The sequence below is a fragment of the Vigna unguiculata genome, chromosome 2 (assembly GCF_037176805.1).
Source record: "Vigna unguiculata cultivar grain cowpea cultivar isolate G323 ecotype 2 chromosome 2, ASM3717680v1, whole genome shotgun sequence".
Lineage (NCBI taxonomy): Eukaryota > Viridiplantae > Streptophyta > Magnoliopsida > Fabales > Fabaceae > Vigna > Vigna unguiculata.
Genome location: NC_140793.1, coordinates 18,019,851 through 18,043,474, shown reverse-complemented (window position 1 = coordinate 18,043,474; position 23,624 = coordinate 18,019,851). Strand labels below are relative to the sequence as shown.

Below are 23,624 nucleotides of genomic sequence, written 5' to 3'. Positions count from 1 at the left end.
ATTGAATTCTTTTAAATAATTGGGGAACTAAATTGAACTAACCAATAATAAGGGGACCAAATTGAACTAAACAAAAAAATCAGGGGATTAAATCAGTAATTATACCTTAACTAAAAGATATGAACTAACTTTGTTTGTACCCAAAGTATGCACTTTTTATTTTTCTTTTCTTAGTTGTTAGCAACAAGATCATAGGTGTTTTATTATTCACTTGTAGCATTTCCCAATCAAATGTTTTAAAATTTGAATCCAAAGTGATGTGTATCTTAATTCTTGAACTACTTCTTAACGTCTCTGTTTTAGTTTGTTACGTTGGGTGCTTTTGGGCTCACGTACTTTGTTAGATTTCTGTTATACCTCTATATCATCACTCCTTGTATATATAAACAGTCTTTTATGTCATAATAAAACAAGGAGCTTATGTTGATCTGTAATGTTTGTTATGGTATCACGAGCCTTAATTTGATGGGCTCCTCTTCGCTTTGTCACCATGACCGACCCTCAAACACCTAGTCTACATAGTTATTTGTATCTGTATCATAGTAAAAATGTAGCAATCTCATTGGTTTCTCCTCTTCTTGACCCCAACAATTATCATGTGTGGAGTAGATCTATGTTAACTGCTCTTAGTGCGAAAAATAAACTTGAGTTTGTGACTAGAACTGCACCTCAACCTCCGATTTCTAATCCTCTCCATCACGCTTCGAAACGTTGCAACAACATCGTGGTTTCATGGATTCTGCATTTTGTTTCAGAGCAAATTCGTCATAGGATCCTTTGGATGGACAATGCAGAAGATATATGGCTGGACCTCAAATCACAATATGCCCAAGCATATTTGTTGTGTATCTTTGAGCTGCAATATGAAGCCTCTTCTTTGAAGCAAGGTGATCTTTTTATTACCAATTTCTTCACTAAACTCTACATTCTTTGGGACGAAATGGAAAACTAGTGTACAGATCCCGTCTGTGCATGTCACCTAAGTGCTCTTGCAAAGTCTCGTTTCCCATCACTCAACGTAAACTCAAAGATAGAGCGATGCAGTTTTTGTGCGGGTTGAACAAACAATTAGCAATGTTCGATCCCAAGTTTTGCTTCTGGATCCTTTGCCATAGATTTCTAAAATTTTCTCTTATGATGCTCAGCAATAACGTCAATTGGCAGTGCCTATTCTCAGAATCTCTGATTAATGCTACCACTTCTATTTCCTGCACTTTTTGTGGTCACCCAGGAGCTGTTTGTTATCGCAAGCATGGTTTCCCTAACCACAAGAGCTAATCCGTTTCTTGTTGCAATAAAGTTTGCACTCATTGTGTTCGTCAAGGACATACCATTGATATTTGATATTGCAAACATGGGTTTCTCCCTAGATACAAATTTTTTGATTCTAAGCATGACATCAACAATATTTTGACAGAGATTGGTGAAGTCATTATGATTGATCAACGGAAAGCTTTAGAGCCTCAGAATCCTAATCTTCGTTTCTCTCCACACCAATTTCATGCATTGCTGGATTTAATTCAGCAAACCAATTCATATCGCTTCTTTTATGTCTTCCTCTCATGTCAATCAAATTGGTTCCCTTACTTCCTTATCAGGTAATATCCAACCACATTCTGCAACTCCCTTGATATTAGATTCAGGAGTTATTGATCATGTTTCCTCTTCATTAACACATTTTACTTCTTTTCAAGCTATTAAACCACTTCTTGTTAAACTCCCTACGGGACAACATGTTTATGCTACACATTCTGGCAATATTCATTTTTGTCATTCTTTCCACCTCACCAATGTTTTGTATATTCCTTCTTTTACTTTTAATCTCATTTCAATTTCTAAACTCCTATCCTCACTTCATTGTGAATTAATTTTCTCACATAATTCTTGCATTATACAGGATTTGAACAACAAATAGCATATTGGTACAGTTGATGTCAATGTTGTGTTATACACTCTCACTTTTCTAAATGAGGATGGGAGTTCTATTTCTACTACCATTGTTCACCCCCAATGTACTAAAACTCCCATAGACTTGTGGCATTTTCGTCTAGGACACCCTTCCCCTCAACATATACAATAAAGGAAACACACATATTCTTGGTTGGCAGGGATTAAACTTTTACTTGAGATACAAGTCATCATGTTAAACAACGAAAATTGTATTTCTCATTAAGTCATTCTTATACTACTGCCCCTTTTGCTCTTTTACATATAGATATTTGGGTCCTTGCTCCACTACTTCCATGTTTGGTCACAAATATTTTTTGACTATTGTAGATTATCATACACATTACATTTGGATTTTCCTCATGCAATCTAAATCTGCAACACACTCCCACATCGTTCATTTCACCATTCAAATGGAAAAACAGTTCACCATGCCTATTAAGATAATTTGAATAGATAATGGAGTTGAACTTCTGATACATGATTATTTTTCTTCAAAGGGTATTATTCACCAAACTACATGCATTGAAACTCTACAACAAAATGGAATTGTTGAACGAAAGCATCAACATGTTTTAAATGTTTCAAGAGCATTACATTTTCAATCCAATCAACCTTTAACTTGCTAGTGTGTTGCTCTTTCACACGTTGCATATCTCATCAATTGCATTCCTACTCCTTTTTTACAAAATGTTTCACCATTTGAAAAGCTTTATCAACATGCATGTGACATTACCAATTTATGTATTTTTGGTTGTTTGTGTTATGCAAGTACAATCCTTGCTCAACGTAAGAAACTAGACCATTGTGCTCATCAATCCATCTTTCTTGATTTCCAAAATCATACCAAAGGATATTTACTATATAACCTCCATAATCATGACATTACTGTATCTCAACATGTCATATTTTACGAAGACCATTTCCCTATCATTCCTTCCTCTTCTCCTACCTCATCTCCTTCCTTACCCTTACCTTGTCCTTCCTCATTTTCCCTTCCGGATCACTTTGATAGTATTCCTGCTCCTGACCCTCCCTTAGCACTAATTCTTCTCTCCCTACCCTTTGTCGTTCAAACAAAACTTGTCATCCTCCTACTTACTTAAAAGATTTTCATAGTACATTTACATCAACTGGTAGTACTCTTATTGTTCGTTATCCTCTTAAACATTTCATTTCATATACTTGCCTTTTACCATCCTTTCATAAATTTATCATGTTTATATCCATGACTAAACCAAAAACATATAATGAAGTTGCTAAGTTTGATTATTGGCTTAAAGCTATGCTTTCTGAGCTTACTACTTTACAAATGAGCGAGACTTGGGTTCTTATAGATTTATCTCCTCATAAAACTCTTATTGGATGTCGTTGGATTTTTAAGATCAAACACAATGTTGATTATAAGACCCAGGAAATTTATATAAATAATAATTAATAAATTACAAATAAAGGTGGGTTGGAAGTACCCCTAAGAGAATTTCTTGGCAAGCCATAGGTAAGGAATAGTACTAGCTCAAATTGTTGAAAGTACTAAGGTATGTTGAAAGGACTTGGGTTTGAATCATGTGTATGCCAATTGTGTGATATTTTAATTGTGTTTTATTTTACATATATATTGTGAATGCGAAAGCATGTATGCGTGAAATTGATGTGAAACATGTATTGGTTTGATGGTTGAGCATGTTCTTAGTAAATTGGAAGGATGTGTGTTCGACCCTTAGCTAAGGTGAGTAGACTCTTTCTTTTTTATGTTTTAATGTTTCTGCTAGGTGTTGGAAAACCTCTAAACCTTATAAATTCCTTGGGAAAACAAAGGGATGAGATGGTGCAACTAGGGGCAATGAAGGCATCAGTTAATGGCCACTAACCATTTATTTTACTTAATTTCGTTTTATTTATTTATTTATTTTTGGGCTAGAAATGTGAGGGAGAGAGGAAAATGAGTGAGAAAATAGAGATCCATAAAGTGTGGCAGTAGTGAGGGTTAGGGAGAACTGGGAAATTGTGATCCATAGAGAAATTTAGTGTTGAGGGGGAGTTGGAATGGAGGCAAGGAGAGGAGCCCTTTAGGAACTAGGAAGAATCCATTAAGATTGCATTTGGAGCAAGGAAGCCAGGTAAGGGGAGCTGTCCTTATGCGTTTTCCTTTCAATTAATTTGTTTGGATGATGCCATGATGTGGATGCTTGATTTTTATTTCATTATGTGCTATTTTCGCAAATTCTGGGTTTCTGCCCAGAAACCGCTTGGCGGCTATGAAGGCCTGCCAGGCGGCACAACCTATTTTGTTCATGTGTTATGGGTTCAGTGAGGAACCACCTAGTGGTAATGATGAACTGTCAAGCAGCACGAATTGGCACAATGTGTTCTTGTTTGATTTTTGGTGTTTTCATGATGGGTTGGATGTTCTACGGTTTATGGGTCTTTGTTGATATGTTACATAACACAATCGATTGATAGTGATTGCTTTTACTCTAATTGGAAGATCAGAGGTTTTGATGAACATGAGGGTTTCTTAAGGGTTTGGGAAATGAATGCGAGATTTTAATATGCCAATATCGAAATTGTTTATGATGACATTATCTACATTAGCTGAAAATGCGTGTCTGGTGAACATGTGATTGGATGCAATTTGTTTGTACTAAGAGGTTGAATCACATTTTGAGGGATTCGGGTTTGTTTTCGACAGGTGAAAGGAAATCTAGAGTTCTAGAATTCTGATGCACCGCCTGGCGATAACTGTGTTCCGCCAGGCAATAAAGAGTGGCCAGCAACTTGTTTTGGCGTGCTTAATGAAAAAAATAAGATTATGGTTACTAGGGATACTTTTGGTCTAAAAATGGGCGTCATTGCATGATGTAAAGGATTCAATTGGATGTGTTGATCAATGAATTAGAGTTAGGGAGTCAAATGAAACTTGAAGTGATTTAAGATATGGAAAAGAAAAGAGTTAAGATAGGTTCTGTTTACTGTAAAACCCTGGGTGGATATTACTAGATAAAGCATGTATCATATAGTTTCTTTTGGAATTTAAAATAATATATAAAGTTCCCAAGCGCGGGAAAATTTAAAACTTATCTCGCTGTAGTTCAATTACACTACTCCATCTTTATGACAAGTTCATAGTAGAGAAAACATCATAAAAATTTATTACAAAATGTTTGAACTAAAACATAGTGAAAAATCCCCCATAGTTTGTCCCGCTTTGTCTATATGCATCAACATGCTCACCTGGGTTCACATCTGCTCCCGCATGACAAGTTACACGATCATCGTCAAACACAAACATAAAGGGTGAGTTGAGAAAGAAAATAACACAATAAATAAATAATAGATTTAACCCTCACCTAATCCCTCTCATTTATTTTTAATTCATCAATTACTTCCCACATTCTACCCGAATATCATAACCTATATGAGAAAGATCCATTCACCACCTTGGTCTTTAGGGATTATCATGCTCCCACGAACCTACCCGCTCGTGGTCCAACTCTACGGACCTCCTCGCCCATAGTCCAACTCTGCGAACCTGCTCGCTCGTAGTCCAACATGCGTGAACACCTACTATGAACCTCCCCACTCATAGTAGCCTCAAGTGTGAGCACGGAACATACTAACTTTCCCGCTCGTATCCCCACACAAGAGTACAACAGATACGGACCTCCCCGCCCGCATCAATCACGCATCTCGAATCTCCGTTATGAACCTCCCCGGTCATAACTAATCCACATATTCTTGAGCAAGCCATCAAGTTCATCCATGCAAATACAGACCCCTACCCCGACACTATCGCCTGGCGCTGTCGAAGCGTCGCTAGACAAAATTGGGCAACCAACAAGAATATGAGCTATAAATGAAAGAAAAACAAAAAAAGTTTTGCTAGTGGTATTGGCATCTTCTTGCATATTCAACCCACAAATCAAAATTAGTAAAAATTGTACATTATCTCTTAGCACCCATGATGCACGGATACGATACGTGTATTAGATACAACATGTACTTGATATGTCAATACGTTTATTTTGAAAATAATAGAACACGATACGTGATATATACACAATATATGAATATTGAAAAGTGTGTACAATAATTCTTAAAAACATAATAAATATATGATTGTTATTGTGTTAATCCAAATTAAAACTATATGTACTAAAGTTATCAACATAAAAAATATAAATTATTGTCATCCTAAAAGTACTACTATAAGAAAACTCTTAAACAATGACCAATTTTAGTAACAAAAAATATGTTAGAGACCAATTTTCTAATTAGAGACCAATTTATAGACTAATTATTTTGGTAGCCGAAACCTTGGTAGCTAATGTTAGTGACTAATTTAGAAACCAATTATTTTGATAATTAAAGTCTTGGTAGCTAATGTTAATGACCAATTTAGAAATTAATTCATAATAAAAATTATTTTAATTATCAATTTAGGGAGTAATTATAATTTTTTGAAACTATTTTAGTTGCCAATAATTTTTATTTTTTAAATTGATACTTAAATTGGTCACTATATAATGACTAATTATTTTTGTTACTAAAATTGATTATTATTCAAAGATTTTCTTGTACCGTACTACGACTTTGTAAATTAGATAATTAATTGATAAGTATCGATAAAGTATCTTAAAATATCGGATACAAATACATGTCGGACATGAATATGTGACCCAAGTTGAAGTATTGGTGCATCATAGTTTATAACACTAAGGAAATGCTTGTCTGAGAAAAGAGTGAGACTAATTTACACTCACAGTTTTGTCAAATATTATTTGTTCTCTTTATCCTAATAATTCTTTATAATGAGAATATATAAAATATTAGATCTAGATTTGGCTCCTAAAAAAAATGGCTAAAGCATGTAATTTTACTGGTTAACTACATACTCATCGGCTAGTTTTTTAATATATTAATGATCTGGTATAGTATTTGTTAATTTTCATATATGAAAAATAATAACAACAAAATTGGAAAAATAATAATACTTTAGTTGTTAATTTTTCCATCACCACCTTTTGTTATTTCTCTATATATAGCATATGAGAGTTTTAAAATAACAAGAGATGCTTTAATTATATCCGTATATCATGTGATTGTATGGTTTCCTTCTTCATTTGAATTTATTAAGGAAAACATTATAGCTCTAACATTTGGGATGCAGTACATTGAAGGGTTGAACTCTTGTTCATAGAGTTGTTTAGTTCTAACACAGGTAAATAGTGTTGTTTATTTTTATGGGTTTAATTTTTTTTAAATAATTTTGGATTTATATTTAATATGAATATTTTTATATATTTTATTGTGCTTTTTAGTGTTGGTGCTTAGGACCATAGGAATTTTGTTCATAGTTGCACAATCATCTCAATGTTACTAATGAAGTATAATCTAGAAAAAGATATTACTAAAACTTATTAAACTTATTATATTGCTATCTAATTTAATTACTTATGTTCTCATTCTTTATTCATAGTAGGCACCAGATGTTAAGAGCGACGTGTCATCTCCAAATGATGTAATTGAATCAAGTGGTGAAAGCAAATTTTAAGATTTGGATAAAAACTTTAGTTGTAGAATTGTATGATAAATATCTAAAGTTGTCTCTTTTTTTTTATACTTGAACTTGGTACTCTGATGTAATTATATTTAATGAAATATAATGTTTGTTAATTTTTTTGTAGTATCATTTTTTATATATTTTTTAAATTTTCATTATTAAAAATAAATTTTATTGAATTATGAAATTATAAATATACGTGGATAATAATAAATAATAAAATATTCAAATCATGACAGATGATAATAGTGGTAGTTATAAACATCGTACCATACTGTGAATTATGGTGTTTTTAAGTATCACTATTTTCGGTACAATTAATTTTCTTTAAAAAATTAAGACGGTTTTAACTACCGCAATTTATCCCAAGAAACCGACACTTCATACAATATAAAAAATAACAGTTGTTGAAACCGTCACTTTATACTTTGAGACGACACAAATTGCGTCGATTTTTGAAATCACCATAGATGTAAATTATGGCTGTTAAAATTGCCACATTTTATGGAAAAAAAAATTATTGCTTACATGAGTGCTTTAAATGTATATGCAACCGTAAACACTTGACAGTTGGAGAGTTTATCTCATGTAGACTATATATCATATTTGATTCAAGTTTAGAGATGGCAAATAAACCCGTCCTCGTGGGTATTGCCCGAACCCGTCCCCGTTTTGACGGGGAATCCCCGCATTGACTGGGTATGGGTATGGGTATGGGGAATCCCCGACTTTTTCAGTTGGGTATGGGGATGGGTATGGGGATGTACATATACCCGCCATAATACCCGTCCCCGCCATATCTCCATTCTCGTTTAAATTATTAAAATATTCACAATTAATCAAGTAACCCCTATATATATATATTTTTTTTTTCTATTTTTTATTTCTTTTAATTATTTCATTTGTCATGAAACTCATTCTCATCTCCAATATATTTTTTATCTTATCATAACCTTTATGTAATTATGTTAAAATGATGTATGTTAATTAAAAAAAAATTATGCCTCACATTTGAATATTTATATTATTTTTTAATATTTTTATTTATTATAAATTTTTCTTTCACATGAGAATGTTTATACTCTCAATTTAAGATAATATAAAAAAAATTCTTTACTTATTATTATTATTAATTTTTGTTTAATTTGAAGAACTCTTTTGTTTCATTAAAATAATTTTCGTTATTTTTCAACCATTAATTATATGTTAATATTTGAAAAGTTTTCTTAATTCTCTAAGATATTTTTCGTCTTATCATACCTTAGTTATACATTTGATTTCCTTTGTGTGATTTTTTTCAATAGTCTCTCAAATTATTTCTAAAACACACATTTGTTAGTTTTTTAATATTTTTATTTATTTTTTTTATTTTCATCATGTAGAATAATATTTCGATATATTCTATCTAATTATTTTTTATTTTATAACTCATTATTAATCATAATGTAATTTTTTCACTTTAAATTCTGTTTGAAGTGGTTAAAATTTTATATATATATATATATATATATATATATATATAATGATATTTAGGAATAGTATATGATAATTCACTACAAGAAAAACATGAAATGGTGACTGATTTAGTCAGTAACCCATATCAGTCACTATTTTTCGTCATTGGTGGTAGTAGTTGATTTATTGTCTGAATCAATGACTAAATTAGTGACCGATTCAATGATCGAATCTGTACTTGATTTAGTGACCAATTTAATTACTAATTTATATGTAATTTAATGACAAATTTTTTGGTCACTAATGATATTTCTATTTAATTTTAACCACTTCAAACATAATTTAATAATTAGTTCTGTAAGGTATTTTTCATTTTATCATACCTTAATTATACATTTGATTTCCTTTGTGCGATTTCTTTCGATATTCTCTCAAATTATTTCTAAAACACACATTTGTTAGTCTTTTAATATTTTTATTTATTGTTTATTTTCATCATGTAGAATAATATTTCGATATATTCTATCTAATTATTTGTTATTTTATAACTCACTATTAATCATACTGTAATTTTTTCCACTTTAATTGTATAAATAAATTTTATTTACTACAATATAAAAATTTAATGTAATTGCTATGAATATTTTTTTGTCACTATCCAACATATATTGAAGTTCAAAAGATACAAAATCTATGTCAAAATTTTATTATTATGTTTATTATTTGTTCTTTGTGTCATTTTGATCAAGTGATGTATTATAACTTTTATTAGTGTATAAAAAAGAGATTCATTATAATTTAAAAAATTGAAGTAAACAAACATTTAAAATATATTTTAATTTGAATATTTGTTTTCCTTTTATTATTATGTTTATTATTTATTCTTTGTGTCATTTTGATCAAGTGATATATTATAACTTTTATTAGTGTATAAAAAAGATATTCATTAGAATTTAAAAAATTGAAGTAAACAAACATTTAAAATATATTTTAATTTAAATATTTGTTTTCCTTTTATATTTTTTTGAAATATTTTTTAATTTTATCAACTAAGTTCATCAATGTTGTAGTTTGCAAATTTAACAAATGTTTTGGTTCACATGAAATTTTATTTGGTATTCTAATATAAAATGTAAACAATTATAATTTATTTTAAGGTATTTGGCATCGAAGAAAATCCTCCTAATATTGAATATTTCATAATATTATGTTTTCTTTACCGTAATTTTTTTTCTTTTATAAAAATTAATATTGAAGTAGTTAGAACACGGGTACGGGTATGGGTACGAGATTATACCCGTTACCCGGTGGGGATGGGGATGGGAAAAAAGTTTGATACCCGTTGGGTTTGGGTATGGGGATGGGGATGAATTTTTTATGCGGAGATGGGTATGGGATAGCGAAACCCGTCCCCGCCCCGCCCCGTTGTCATCCCTAAGTTACCTTTTTATTTGCTAATATACAAAATTTTATTCTTGTTTTTCGTGATTCTTTGGTTTCTTGAACATTGTATTTTCCCTACACTTGTGCATTCTTTTGTTTATGTTTCCACATGTTTGATCATTCTTGAATTTCATGAGAGTTTTGTCCAATAGTGCAAAAAGGTGGTATTTGATGATTATATTTTTACTCACAATTAGAATACATAATCTTATCTTTCTTGACATGTATTTGAGACTAAAGTCACTGCAGAATCAAGTAATTATTGATTTCAGGTTGAATGGAATGATCATTCATCACCACTCACCATTCATGTCTCTCTGCTCAACTCTTAGTCATACATTATATTTTTCTATTTCTTCTCTTTTTAATTCTTTCTCTTATCTTTCGCATGGAAGGTTAACCCTTTCTAGTTTGATTTTCTCGTGAGTTCTTTAGTAAAATTTGAGGTTCTGTGCTGAATAAGTTCAATTGTCTAATTTTATAAACATAGTGTGCTTATATAGTTTGTTCTTTTTGAATTTTGATTTCTAATATGGAATTATTTTTGAAATGTTGTTCATATTCAATTTCAAACTTTTATTGGAATTATTGTTAGTTTGTTTAATTCTAATAATATCTTGTTTGCTTAATTAAAGAGATAAAGAATATAAATCTTGAATGTAGACACTTGAGATATGAGAGATAATTCATGAATTAATTAGAAGTGTGCTTATATAGTCTTTCCTTTTTAAATTTCAATTTCTGCTCTTAGGGTTATTTCAGAACATTTCTTGATAATTCATCCTTGTTCTTTATTTGAAGTTTTTGCTAGTTTGCTCAATTCTAACAATCTCATATTTGCTTAATTCAAGAGATAAAATGATTTAAATATCAAAGGTAGACGTTTGGAAACATGAGACATACATAATGAATTGATTGATGTTTGTTTTATTAATTTGAGTCTATTTAGAATTTGGATGAATGATCATGATAAATTATGAAAAATTTAACTATGAATGAACTAGAGAATTATTTTGTCTTATAATTTTTTTATTCACTCCTTTAAGCATATTCATATCAATAAAACTTTTCCTTTTTACTTTATTGTTCTTTTAAACTTTTAGCTTCTGCTAACACCTTTTGACATATGGTTTATTGAGACTACAATTGACTTTATTAGAAGACGACATTGGGTTGATTAATCTTATCTATATTTTACTGGTGTGATGTGGCTCTAGAAACAATATATTTTTCCAAATATTCTTACTTTGATATTGTATTTTTCATACTAGAATTGGAGACAAGTTTTATATTGTACTTAAAAATGGCAAACATGTTCCACTTTTCTCCCCCATTTGATGCCAAGGCGCAACATCAAAAGTTATTCCTTGAACTTTTATAAAAGGTGTAAAATGGAAGATGAAGATGTAGAATAATAGTGACTAAAGAAATAAAATGAAAAAGAAACATCTATATTATTTTTTTACAAAAAATAAAAACGTATTAGAAGATAATCAATGTTTTTAATGCCCCATTTGGATAAAAGCTTTTGGACTTAGTCTTATATTCTTTTCAAGAAAAGTTTAGAGTTTTATCATCATGTTTATCCTAACTTAGTGAGTTGTTTAAATCTTATCACTTTGTTTTTCAAAAATGACTTGATGTCAAAGAATACTCAAATTACAATGTTGAGGATAAAATTATGGTATAGTCAAAAGAGAAATAAATAGCATTTGTTATAAGCCATAAGATATTGTGCTCAAAATGAGTTCAAGAATAATGAAAAAAATATGCCAAATAAAAAAGCCAATCATATTAATCGGAAACAAAGAATAAACTCAAATTCTGAAAAATGAATTATTAGTCTTGTGTATTCGTTAATAACAGTTATTAAAATCTTTATAGTGTATCTTGTAGGCATTCACCCTGACAATTGAATTAAAATTTAGTTACATGTACACACATAAATCTAATTAAGTGAATGTATGTATACAAACAATTATTGATTCACTAAACAACAAAACAATAAATCACCATTCAATCCTTTAATAGATTACATCTAGGAAAGTTTAATTTACTTTCTAATAGAGACTACAAGTTTACATCTTAACTTGGGGAGAGTTTGCATAAATTCTTACGAATCAAGTTTTTTTTCTTTTTTTTTTTATTCACAAATGTTAATTGTTAATATGTTTCTAGTCGAAGAATTGAATACACAACCTCTCCTCCAATTCCTTTCAAATTCATAAAATCAATTTTATAATTTTCAACCTCTCATACACTCCCTTCCGACTCCATTAAATCAATCTTATAATTTTCAAGCATTATCGGAGAGTTGAATCCACAATCTTTCACATTTTTCCTTTTAAGTGTATCATTACGTGACCTTATAATCCTCAAAAGAAGTAAGTTTTAAATAGAGTTCAACTTAACCATTTAGATGAAAATCTATAAGTGGTTTAGCCTACATTTTCAGAGTGAATGAAGTTTGAAGTATATCCTATTGTCTCATAATAATCCAATGAGTCATGACATGCAGCGGAAGTTAGGTAATCTAGCAAGTGAGGTAAGGTTTAAACTTCTTTTAGTTATAACATCTTATTCCTTGGCTATTTCTTGAATTTACTTTGGTACGAGGTGCAAATAAAGTAAAGGTGAAATGGACGTTGGGTTACATGTGCAATTATGTCAATATAAATGTTTATAAAGATGTTAGAAAATTCGTGGTTTTTTTTTTTTTTTACCTATTTATGAGTATGGACTTACATCAGAATCCAGAGGGGTGACCTTGAAGATGAAGTACGATTCTCGTGTTCGGTGCCTCTATAGTTAGTTATAGTGTAATTGTATAGCTTTGATATTGCGACTACTATATTTTTATATTTCTAAACATTTTGAACTTTAAACTTTGTTTTATAAGTTGAATAAATGAATTTTGTCAAATATATAATTGACAACTAAAGTTTATTCATGGTTTTTAATGGCTTTTCACTACTAGGTAAAACAAAATTAAGTACCAATAGGTAAAACTAATCGGTTATAGCTAAAATTTGTCCATAAAACAAAGTTATTGATGGTAAAAAATTTATTGATAGATAGAATAATTTGTCAGTAATCACTGAAACCAATTATCTGTCTATAATTATTAACGTCAAATATTTGATGGTAATTATCAGTGTATAATTACCAAAGAATTTTGATATCGATAAATACCACCATTTATTTATTTTTCTCTTTCATTTTTTTCTTCTTACACATCTCAATTAATTTATAAAATATATGTATAATATTTTGTAGGAAATTTGTTATCTATTTTACCAATGAATTTATCACCAATGAACTTATTATCACCAATGAACTTATCAGTTGATAATAAAAAAATTCTTTTATAGACAGATTTTTCAAAAATTTCAATTACTCACAAATTTATTAATGAATTTTCAAAAATTTTAATTATCGAAGGATTTTAAAAATAACCAATTACTCAATTATTGATGGATTTTCAAATAAAAAAATTGATTACAGAAGGATTTAAAAAAATCAATTTTCGATGTACTTTACCAATAGATTTCCAAAACATTCAATTATCGACAAAATTTAAGAAAAAATCAATCACCGATAGATTTTCAAAAACTTCAAATACGGATAGATTTATTGAATAATTTCAAAAAAACAGTTATCGACAAATTTTACTATAGAATTATCAAAGTCTAAAACAAAAACTTTGATGTCCATTTTAACATAATGAAAACGTTGATGTCCATTTTAACATAGAAAATATATGTTGACACTAAAAATTCTAAATTATTAATAGATTTTATTGATAGAATAATGGACAAAAATATTCATCAATAATAAAAAAGTTAATTTAGTGATGATTTTTATCAATGAATTTATTGTTGATAAAAATATTCATTTGTGATAAAAGTTTTAAAATTCGTCGTAGATCCATAAGTTAATAGTGTTTTTGGGTTTTGAAATTGATTTTATTAAAAAACATTCATAAGGTTTATTTGTGTATTGTAGTGCCCAAATTAGCTACTATCCCAAAAGGTCATAAATCCTAAAGCCCCTAACCAATAAGTGCTAGGTCAGAAGGAATGCTACCAAGATGACAACCGGGTACATAGCGGCATAGTGGATAACAAAGCGTCACACCACACACCTTATACGAAATAACTTGCTTACATAGTGAAAAATCGATCAACTATTTGGTTCCCTTAATTATAGAGACGATGTATACACTAATCGACCACAACCGTGAAGAACAAAGATATGAAAGTGGTAATGACCAAAATGTCGCTTACTTTGACTTAGGAAAAAATCAGTTGAAGCAGCATAAAAGAATAATATGCATGTAGTCTAGGCCCAATTAAGTCTAGATAGGCCCAATAATGTTGGACAAGAATACACATAGCTAAGCCCAGTTCATTGTTTGACTTAAAGTAAAACGAGATTAATCTCCTGTAAATAAGGGTGGACTCCAACAATTAAAAGTACACATTTTCATTGGTGATTAAACTAATATTTGACTTTGAAAACTTTGACTGACTTGATCGTCAAAGTTTTTTTTGCAGGAAAGCCCCCATGTTCGACCAAGTATTCGGTAACGAAGACATAGCCAACAAGACCATAGAGTACCCATCCGAGAAGTTTCAAGATTGTAGTAAGATAATGTTTGAGTTTCATAATAACTTAATATTGTCTATCCGAGAAAAAAAATTGTGCATGAGGGTAGAACCTGATGTTCTGATTGCATATGCAACTGATTTTGAAAACTTGTATGTGTTGTGTTTAATTGATTAATTTCGACCATATTTATTATTAAATTGTGTTTTTTAAGAGTACGACACTGGTGATTTTTTACTTATCATGATGGATTGCCTTTACAAACCATTAAGAACCTTTATGAAAAGAGTTTTGCAATATTCTTGATGCCAATAATAAAAGGCTAAAATATACTTTCAGTTCTTACTGTTTTAGTAATTCTCGTTTTGATCATTTAAGTTTACAATGTTACCTAAAATGGCTATTCTGCTAGACACATTATTAATGCTTACAATTTTGAAATATTTAACATAGTCGCAGTTTTTAATTGCCATATGGCTAGAATAACTTTTAATGTAAGAAAAAGTTAATGAATTTTGTATTTAGTATTTAATAATTATTTTTCTCTTTTACTTCTTAAAATATTTAAAAATTTTGTACTTAATCTCAAAAAAAGTATTTATGTATAATTTACTTTTACAATTATATTTTACTCTTTTAGGATGTGTTTGGATTAGAAGATGAATTTGGAGAAATAGATTTAAGTGAATTTGAAAAGAAAAGAAGATGAAGTTGTGATTGTTTTGATTATGGAAAAGATGATGTGATTTGAATAAATTTAATATGAAAGTTTGTGTATGATGTGATGAGTATGATATATTAAAAAAATGTTATAGTGAATAATGTTAGATGTTTACCAAATTATCCTTAATAGAAATTGTGTTATAATTTTTAAAACAAATTAGTGAAAATTGTGTGAAAATAAATTTTAAATTTTTATTTAAAATTGGAAAATGTTATGCATAAAGGCACTGTATGAAGTCAGAAACTCTCGTGCAAAAAAAGTTGAAAAAAACCAAAATGAGGGGTTTCTTAAATATTTAGGGACATATGCGTAAAAGCACCCGTATGAGGTGATTTTCCCTTCTACTCTTCATAGTTTTGCAGGTGATAGAAGAGCAAACAAATTTGCATTTCTTCGCTTGCAATTCATCTCATTTCTCTACTCTTCACACTTCATTTTAGTCACGTTCAACAACTGCATATCAGTTTTCGTGAACAGTACTTCTTCAGAAGCAAACAGAGCGTTAAGGGATTCTAAATAATTTCATTTTTTTTTACTTTAGAGTTTGTTTATTATAATAACTTATATGATAATGAAGAATCACGTCAACAACACAGAGAAGATGGTAGAAGGATTTGGGAGGTTTAAAACAAATTTAAGAATGAAGTGTTTTTATTTATTAATAAAATAACTTATGTTAAAATATATTATAATTTTATTTAAAATTTATTTTTTAAATTTTTTGCGATGTAAAGTTATTTATTAATTTCTTCTAATTAAGCTTATTTAATATTTCTTTTTCAATAGATAAAGATCTGTCTAATTTTTGTTGAGATATTGTTGATTTCTTTTCTCTTTTCTATTGTTGCTTTCACTTATATTTATATTATTTTTATCTTTGTTGCTTTCACTTATATTTATATTATTTTTATCTTGTTCATTCAAAGAGCACTCCACATATACTAACTAATGTATCAGATTGAATTACTCATGTAATATTCAAAAAAAAAAAAACAAGGAGTCAAGTACTAAAATAAGTTTATAATTAATTGAAAAAAAAAAGTGTTAGCTCATTAAATAGCATTTTTATTACCAATAAAAGTTAGGTTAAATTATTCTTTTGGTCCCTCTATTTGTCATGAAATTTCATTTTAGTTCTCAGGTTTTTCATTGTCTCAATTTGGTCCTCATTTTTTTAAAATTTTTTTTAAAATTTTTTAATTTTTATAGAAATATTTAATAAAAACATTAATTTTTATAGAAATATTTAGTAAAAAAATTAATTTAATAAAAACATTAATTTTAGTAAAAAATTAAAAAAAAATGAGGACCAAATTGAGACAACGAAAAACTTGAGGACCATAATGAAATTTCATGACAAATAGAAGGACCAAAAGAACAATTTAACATAAAAGTTAACAGTCACTCATAATATTTTAATTAAATTTTAATTCTCAAACATAATTATAAAATTAATTTAATAGAGGTACTAGGGATGACAATATGAACGGGTTATGCAAGGCAGCTTGCAAGAAAAAGACTGTGACGAACTGAGTATTTTAGCTCGTCTTTCATAACTCGAAATTCGTTTGGGCCAACGACAGGTTGGTCCACATTTAACCCACATAACTCGCTTTACTTAAATTCCTAAAATCTAACAGCATGTCGTGTGTATTTCTTTTAAGTAATTTGCTCATTCGCTTTCTTCTCTGGTCCATCTAAAAATAACTCGCTCATTCGAGTCCAGTCCATCCAAAACTAGCCTCCTCACTTACATTTATTCCCTTGTGTCAATTCACTTCAAAGTCAATTCTATTTTTAATAAGCTTGTACTTTAGAGTTATAAATTATAAAATTATGAATATTACTTATTTTAATAAATAGGCCTATAAAAATTATTATTTCTACTAATTTAATTAAATTAAAAAAAATTATTAAATTCTTAGGCACTATGCGGGCCAAACGTTATACAGGACGAACCAAAGAAATTAGTTTGCAATTTTTATGCGGACAGGCCAACCCAATCCGCTTCTTGCGGACCAATTACGGGACAGGCAATAACAGGACGAGTCCATCTGCATTGCAACCTTTAATTAGTACTAAACAAAAAATTTTGGAAACAATTTTTTAGAAGACCTAAAACAAGGATTTGACTTGCTTGAGCCTTAAGCTGACTTGACGTATAGATAATATAATTACAATGAACAAATAGATAAAAAAAAATTAGGAAACAAAAATTAATAAAATTGGGAAGCAAAATTAAAAAATAATTACAAAAGATTGTAAGTCATTTTTGGCAACCAAAACTTGTTAAAGTTTTTTTTTTTCACAATTATAAAAGACCTCCAAAACCAAAATCTAACTCATTTGGATACTGACTTTATAAATCCACAAAGGTTAGCCTAAATATTGGATATATGAAACACATACAGGAAAGAACAAGTGTAAATAACTCAATTCCTTATCACTTTCTACTTAATATAATACAAGTTCACGTCTTCATCCCATATTACCGTACTCAACGCTAATGAAAGAGAATTAAAATGCCTCGTCAAAATTTCTGAAAGTGGCCTTAATGTGAAAATATTTGAGTTGTGTATAATTGTGATTATTGTACTAGTAATAGATACCATGTTACAACTAAGGCATAATATTGAAATTTAGTATGACAATAATCATTGTGACTAGGTTTATAGGACGAGAGAGTTGAGACATAATAGTTTTAATTGATTGGTAAGGTAAGGTTATATATATTATAACAATTTCTCTTCAAATTTGATTTTGCATTTATTGGATGAATTTTTAATTAGATACTTTTATGTTGGAATCATGTGTTTTGTAACCATGTGATGTGAGTGAAAGAATGCTAGAATATTTTTTAATAATTATTGTAGTTTTCAAATAAATTGTGACTTCTAGGTTTTCGAAAAATGACCTAATGTCACAATATTTGTAGATGATAATTTTCTAATGGGATGTACACCTATTTTTAATCCATGTGGACTATAATGTTTGCTTTAACCTTTAGACCATGATTGGTAGTGCTTTTATACATGGGACTTGGTGCCTTGCACCATCACAATAACTTGATCACATGCCCTACCCCTCTATCCATCAATAAGGTTTAGAGACTAACCACGCATGTAAAAAAACTTCACGAATTTGAATTTTTTATTGAGTTTTTAGTGTTTTTTTTAATTGATATATTAAAAAACGGCTTAAATACCTTCTTGTCCTCATTTTCGTAGTGTTTGTTGCGGATGGTCCTCATTTTGACAGAATGTTTAAAATGGTCCTCATTTTTACCGAATGTTTAAAATGGTTCTCATTTTCGCAATTCGTGTTTTATTTGGTCCTTTTCTGTAATGTCGTTTAAATCATTAACGGAACATTGTACAGGTGGCACAGTTTGTATTAGGGTGTGTTACGTGTACTGTACAAGTGGCTAATTAACATTAATTTTTCAATTTAGGGGAAATTTTGCAATTAGGAAATTTCTTCATCTTCGTCTTTCTTGAGCTCGGAATGAAGTGGAGAGTCAAGCATTGTACTGCATTTTGACTTTCCTTAAACTTCGTTCCATTTCACTTTTGTCAAACATTGATGTAGTGCATTTTGATGAGGATGAATTAATGTTATGAATTTAACTTCTTTCAGACTTAGATTAGTTTAATTTTTTCCAAGCTTACATCAATATCACTTACTATGCTCAGATTAAGATGTCATTTTAAACATGTTGGGACTAATATCAACATAATCAAACTAATTCATTTCTTCATTTAACAATAGTACAAAACAGATTGGACTTTAAACAGATTGGAACCACCACTCTGTAAATCAATAAACCAAAAATTAAAACCAATTTATTATTAACACAGAAATAAAAACAGATTGTACCCAAAATTTTCTACCAATATTCTTTGGAGTTTTTGCCATCCTCAAAGTTGCCATCTCTCCGCAGCTACAAATTGGGGTTAATCCATTTCTCGTTGAACCACCAACAGTGCACGAAGTGATACAACACGGTTGCCTCCAACGATTACAACCAGAGGTAAAGGAAGAAGATTGGGACTGTAACATACCTATATAATGGGATTGCAGGAAGAAGATTACAGCAACACCAATTGAGAATGGAGGAACAAGATTGCCAAAACTCACCAACTGCCCAAACATTCCTTACCAAAACCCTAGCTCACTTATTTAACCCCAAATATCTAATTACCACACCTGTATAGTACACGTAACACACCTTAATACAACCTGTGTCACCTGTACAATGCTCCGTTAATGATTTAAACTGCGTTACAGAAAAGGACCAAATAAAACATGAATTGTGAGAATGAGGACCATTTTAAACATTCGGTAAAAAGGAGGACTATTTTAAACATTCTGTCAAAATGAGAACCATTCGCAACAAACACTACGAAAATGAGGATCAAAAAGGTATTTAAGCCTTAAAAAAATTAATATATTTTAAAATATTAAAATTATTTTACATAAATGTATTTTTAAAAGTCCAACAGAATAATAATACTAAAAAAATCAACAGAATCTAGGCTCAAAATTGGATGTATCATCTATATCTTTAGGTGATTTGTAACCATGACTTCAACAAGTAAAAAAATAATATAACGTACTAATCTTGCATAATTTTAAAGTTATTTTGTGACTATTTTTCTTCAGTTCATTTGTTCGAAATAATTGAAACTAAAGAACAAAAATTTTTGATTGACATAGAGCAATAAATAGAAATGTAATTAATGGTAATAAGGTAACTACAAATAAATGTAACTTGTGTGACATAACAATAGTAGTTATTACAGATCTGTTGAAATAACAGCATACAAAATGAAAACGTACTATTGTCTAGCACATAAAATTGAAGAAATAAACAAATAATCTTCTTTTAGGTATATTTTAGGTATAGTTAATGCAATTTTATGGAGACAAACCATTAAAAGGAAAATACTTCAATACTTTTTCATAGGATAATTTGGAATCTCTTTGATACTTTCTCTCATGTTACTACTATTCCATGTTGTAATTATCAAATAATATTGTGTTAGATAGTGGCAGAATTGAACAAAAATTTTAAAGAGTCAAATTATATTTGTTATATATAAATTATTATTTTTAATTAAAAAAATTCATTTTCTCACATCATTTTCTATATTCAAAACAAGCACTCATGACAATATAATCTAAAAATAATATGACAATAATATATATATATATATATATATATATATATATATATATATATATATATATATATAAGAGTAACATAAAATTTATCATCAACAATAATATATTAAAAAAAATAAAAGTAATCTTTAGTGAGAGTGCTCATCTACCAGGGGCAAACCATAACTTTGTTAGGGGAAGCCATGATTCTCTCAACCATTTTTTTACTTTATTTTATTTTCTATATATTTAAAAAATATATATATATATATATTATTACTTTATTTATATTAATTTCAAAGATTTTTTTAATTTTATTTTCTATATATTTTTTAAAAATATATATTTATATATTATTACTTTCTTTATATTAATTTAGTTTGAAAAAGCTTTTTGGAAATTTAAAAATCACATTTTTCCTCTCTATTATAATTTCTTATACTTCTTTATTTGGTTTTTATGTATTTCGTGTCTCCATCTCTTTCTCTCCTCTTATTTTCATCTCAATTTTCACCATCAATTCCTTATTATTTTCAAAATCAAATTGCACCAAGGCAAAATTGATGAGTATAACAATTTCTTCTTTTGAATAATTTCATTTTTTATCTATTTTTTTCGAAATAATATGTTTTTCTCTTGTATGTGACTTTTCTACGCTTTAGGCATATCTCTATCTGTTAGAGATCATAAAAGCATGCTCTAATTGTTGATCAAACTCTTCTTTGTGTAAATAGAGTTTTTTACGCTTTGAAGTTGTGTAAGGGAAGAACAGGATTAAGAATCCACTCTAAGGTAAAGGAAGCTAATCAATTAGAAGTTATTAGTTTTCTTAAAATATTGAGTCTTGCTTTTAAGATTTAATTTGGGGATATTCATAATTTTATCTTGTTGTAAATAGGTGAGAGGTGATAAATTTATATTAGAAAAATTTTGGTAAAGAGTAAAAGAATTTATTCTTTTTTTAAGAGGAAGTCTTGTGATGAAGATGAAAAAAATGCATCTGCGTGATCTAAAATTGAGAAACTTCATGAGAATCCAAAAATTGAAGAAAATGAAAAATAACTCTTTAAGGTTCCTAAAGTTACATATAATGAATTTGAAAATGCTTTAGAACATGATCCAGGGAAGCGTATTCAAATTTGGCAATACCATCCAAATCAAATTGATGAGGTACGAATGACTTATCTAAAAGGGGGTTCAAATGCATTTAGAAAATTATTTGTTGTTTGGTAAAGATGATCATCCAAGAAGATTTCAGAACACATGGTTTAGCTTATTTCCTTCATGGTTAGAGTATTCGCTATTAAAAGATGCTGCATATAGATTACCGTGCTATCTTTTTAGTAAAAAACCAAGTGGACGACCTGACTCAGATGCTTTTATTGTTATAGGTAATTAAGTTGATTTTCATTGAATTCTAATTGGCAATGAGTTGATTGTCATCAACATGATTTAACTTTTTAAGTGTTTTTTTTAGGTTTAAAAGTTGGAGGAAAGTTAACAATGGAAAAAATTGTGCTTTCCTTAAACACATAGGAAAGGATCTTTGTTCACCACACAATATTGCAATGTCTGCTTGTTAAGACTTGTTAAATCAAAATTGCCAAATTAGGAATGTTATGGAAGTGCAAAGCTCAGATCAAATTATGAAGAATCGGTTACGTCTCAAGACTTCAATTGACACGATTCGTTTTTTATCACTTCAAGCTTGTGCTTTTAGAGGTCATGATGAAACTACTGAATCGAGGAACCAAGGTAATTTTCTTGAGATGATAAAACTCACAGCATCATACAATGATGAAGTTGCAAAAGTTGTATTGGAAAATGCTCTATACAATTCCTAATATACTTCACATAAAATTCGAAAGGAGTTATTGAATATTCTTTCTAATAAAGTTAAAAATTCAAATTAATCTTCTCTTGGAATACCCAATTTCCTCACGAATATGATTTTTCATTTTACTAGAAAAAATATTCACTATAAGCTATATGCAACATCTTTTAATGGTGAATACTCTAACCATGAAGGAAATAAGCTAAACCATGTGTACTAAAATCTTCTTGGATGATCATCTTTACTAGACAACGGATAACTTTCTAGATGCATTTGATATGGACCTCATTTTAGATAAGCCCTTCGTACCTCATCAATTTGATTTGGTGGGTATTGCCAAATTTGAAAACGCTTCTCTGAATCACATTCTAAAGCATTTTCAAATTCATTATATGTAATTTTAAGAACCTTGGAGAGTTGTTTTTCATTTTCTTTAATTTTTGGATTCTCATGAAGTTTGTCAATTTTAGATGACATAGATACATTTTTTTCACCTTCATCACAAGCCTTCCTCTTGAAAAAAGAATCAATTATTTCACTCTTTACCATAATTTTTCTAATATAAATTTGTCATCTCTCACCTATCTACAAAAAATAAAATTATGAATACCCCAAATTAAATCTTAAAAGCAAGACTCAATATTTTAAGAAAACTAATAACTTCTAAATGATTAGTTTCCTTTACGTTAGAGTGGATTCTTAATCTTGCTCTTCCTAAAATAACTCTATCTACACAAAGAAGAGTTTGATCAACAATTAAAACATGATTTTATGATCTCTAACAGATAGAGATATGCCTAGAGCATAAAAAAACCACATACAAAAGAAAAACATATTATTTCGAAAAAAAAAAGATAAAAAATGAACTTTCTCAAAAAAAGAAATTG

General features: G+C 29.2%; 1 pseudogene; it reads left to right on the top strand.

The window, feature by feature from the left end:
* Window positions 1-490: 490 nt before the first annotated feature.
* LOC146888383 (uncharacterized) lies at window positions 491-22,816 on the top strand (annotated as a pseudogene).
* Window positions 22,817-23,624: the final 808 nt, after the last annotated feature.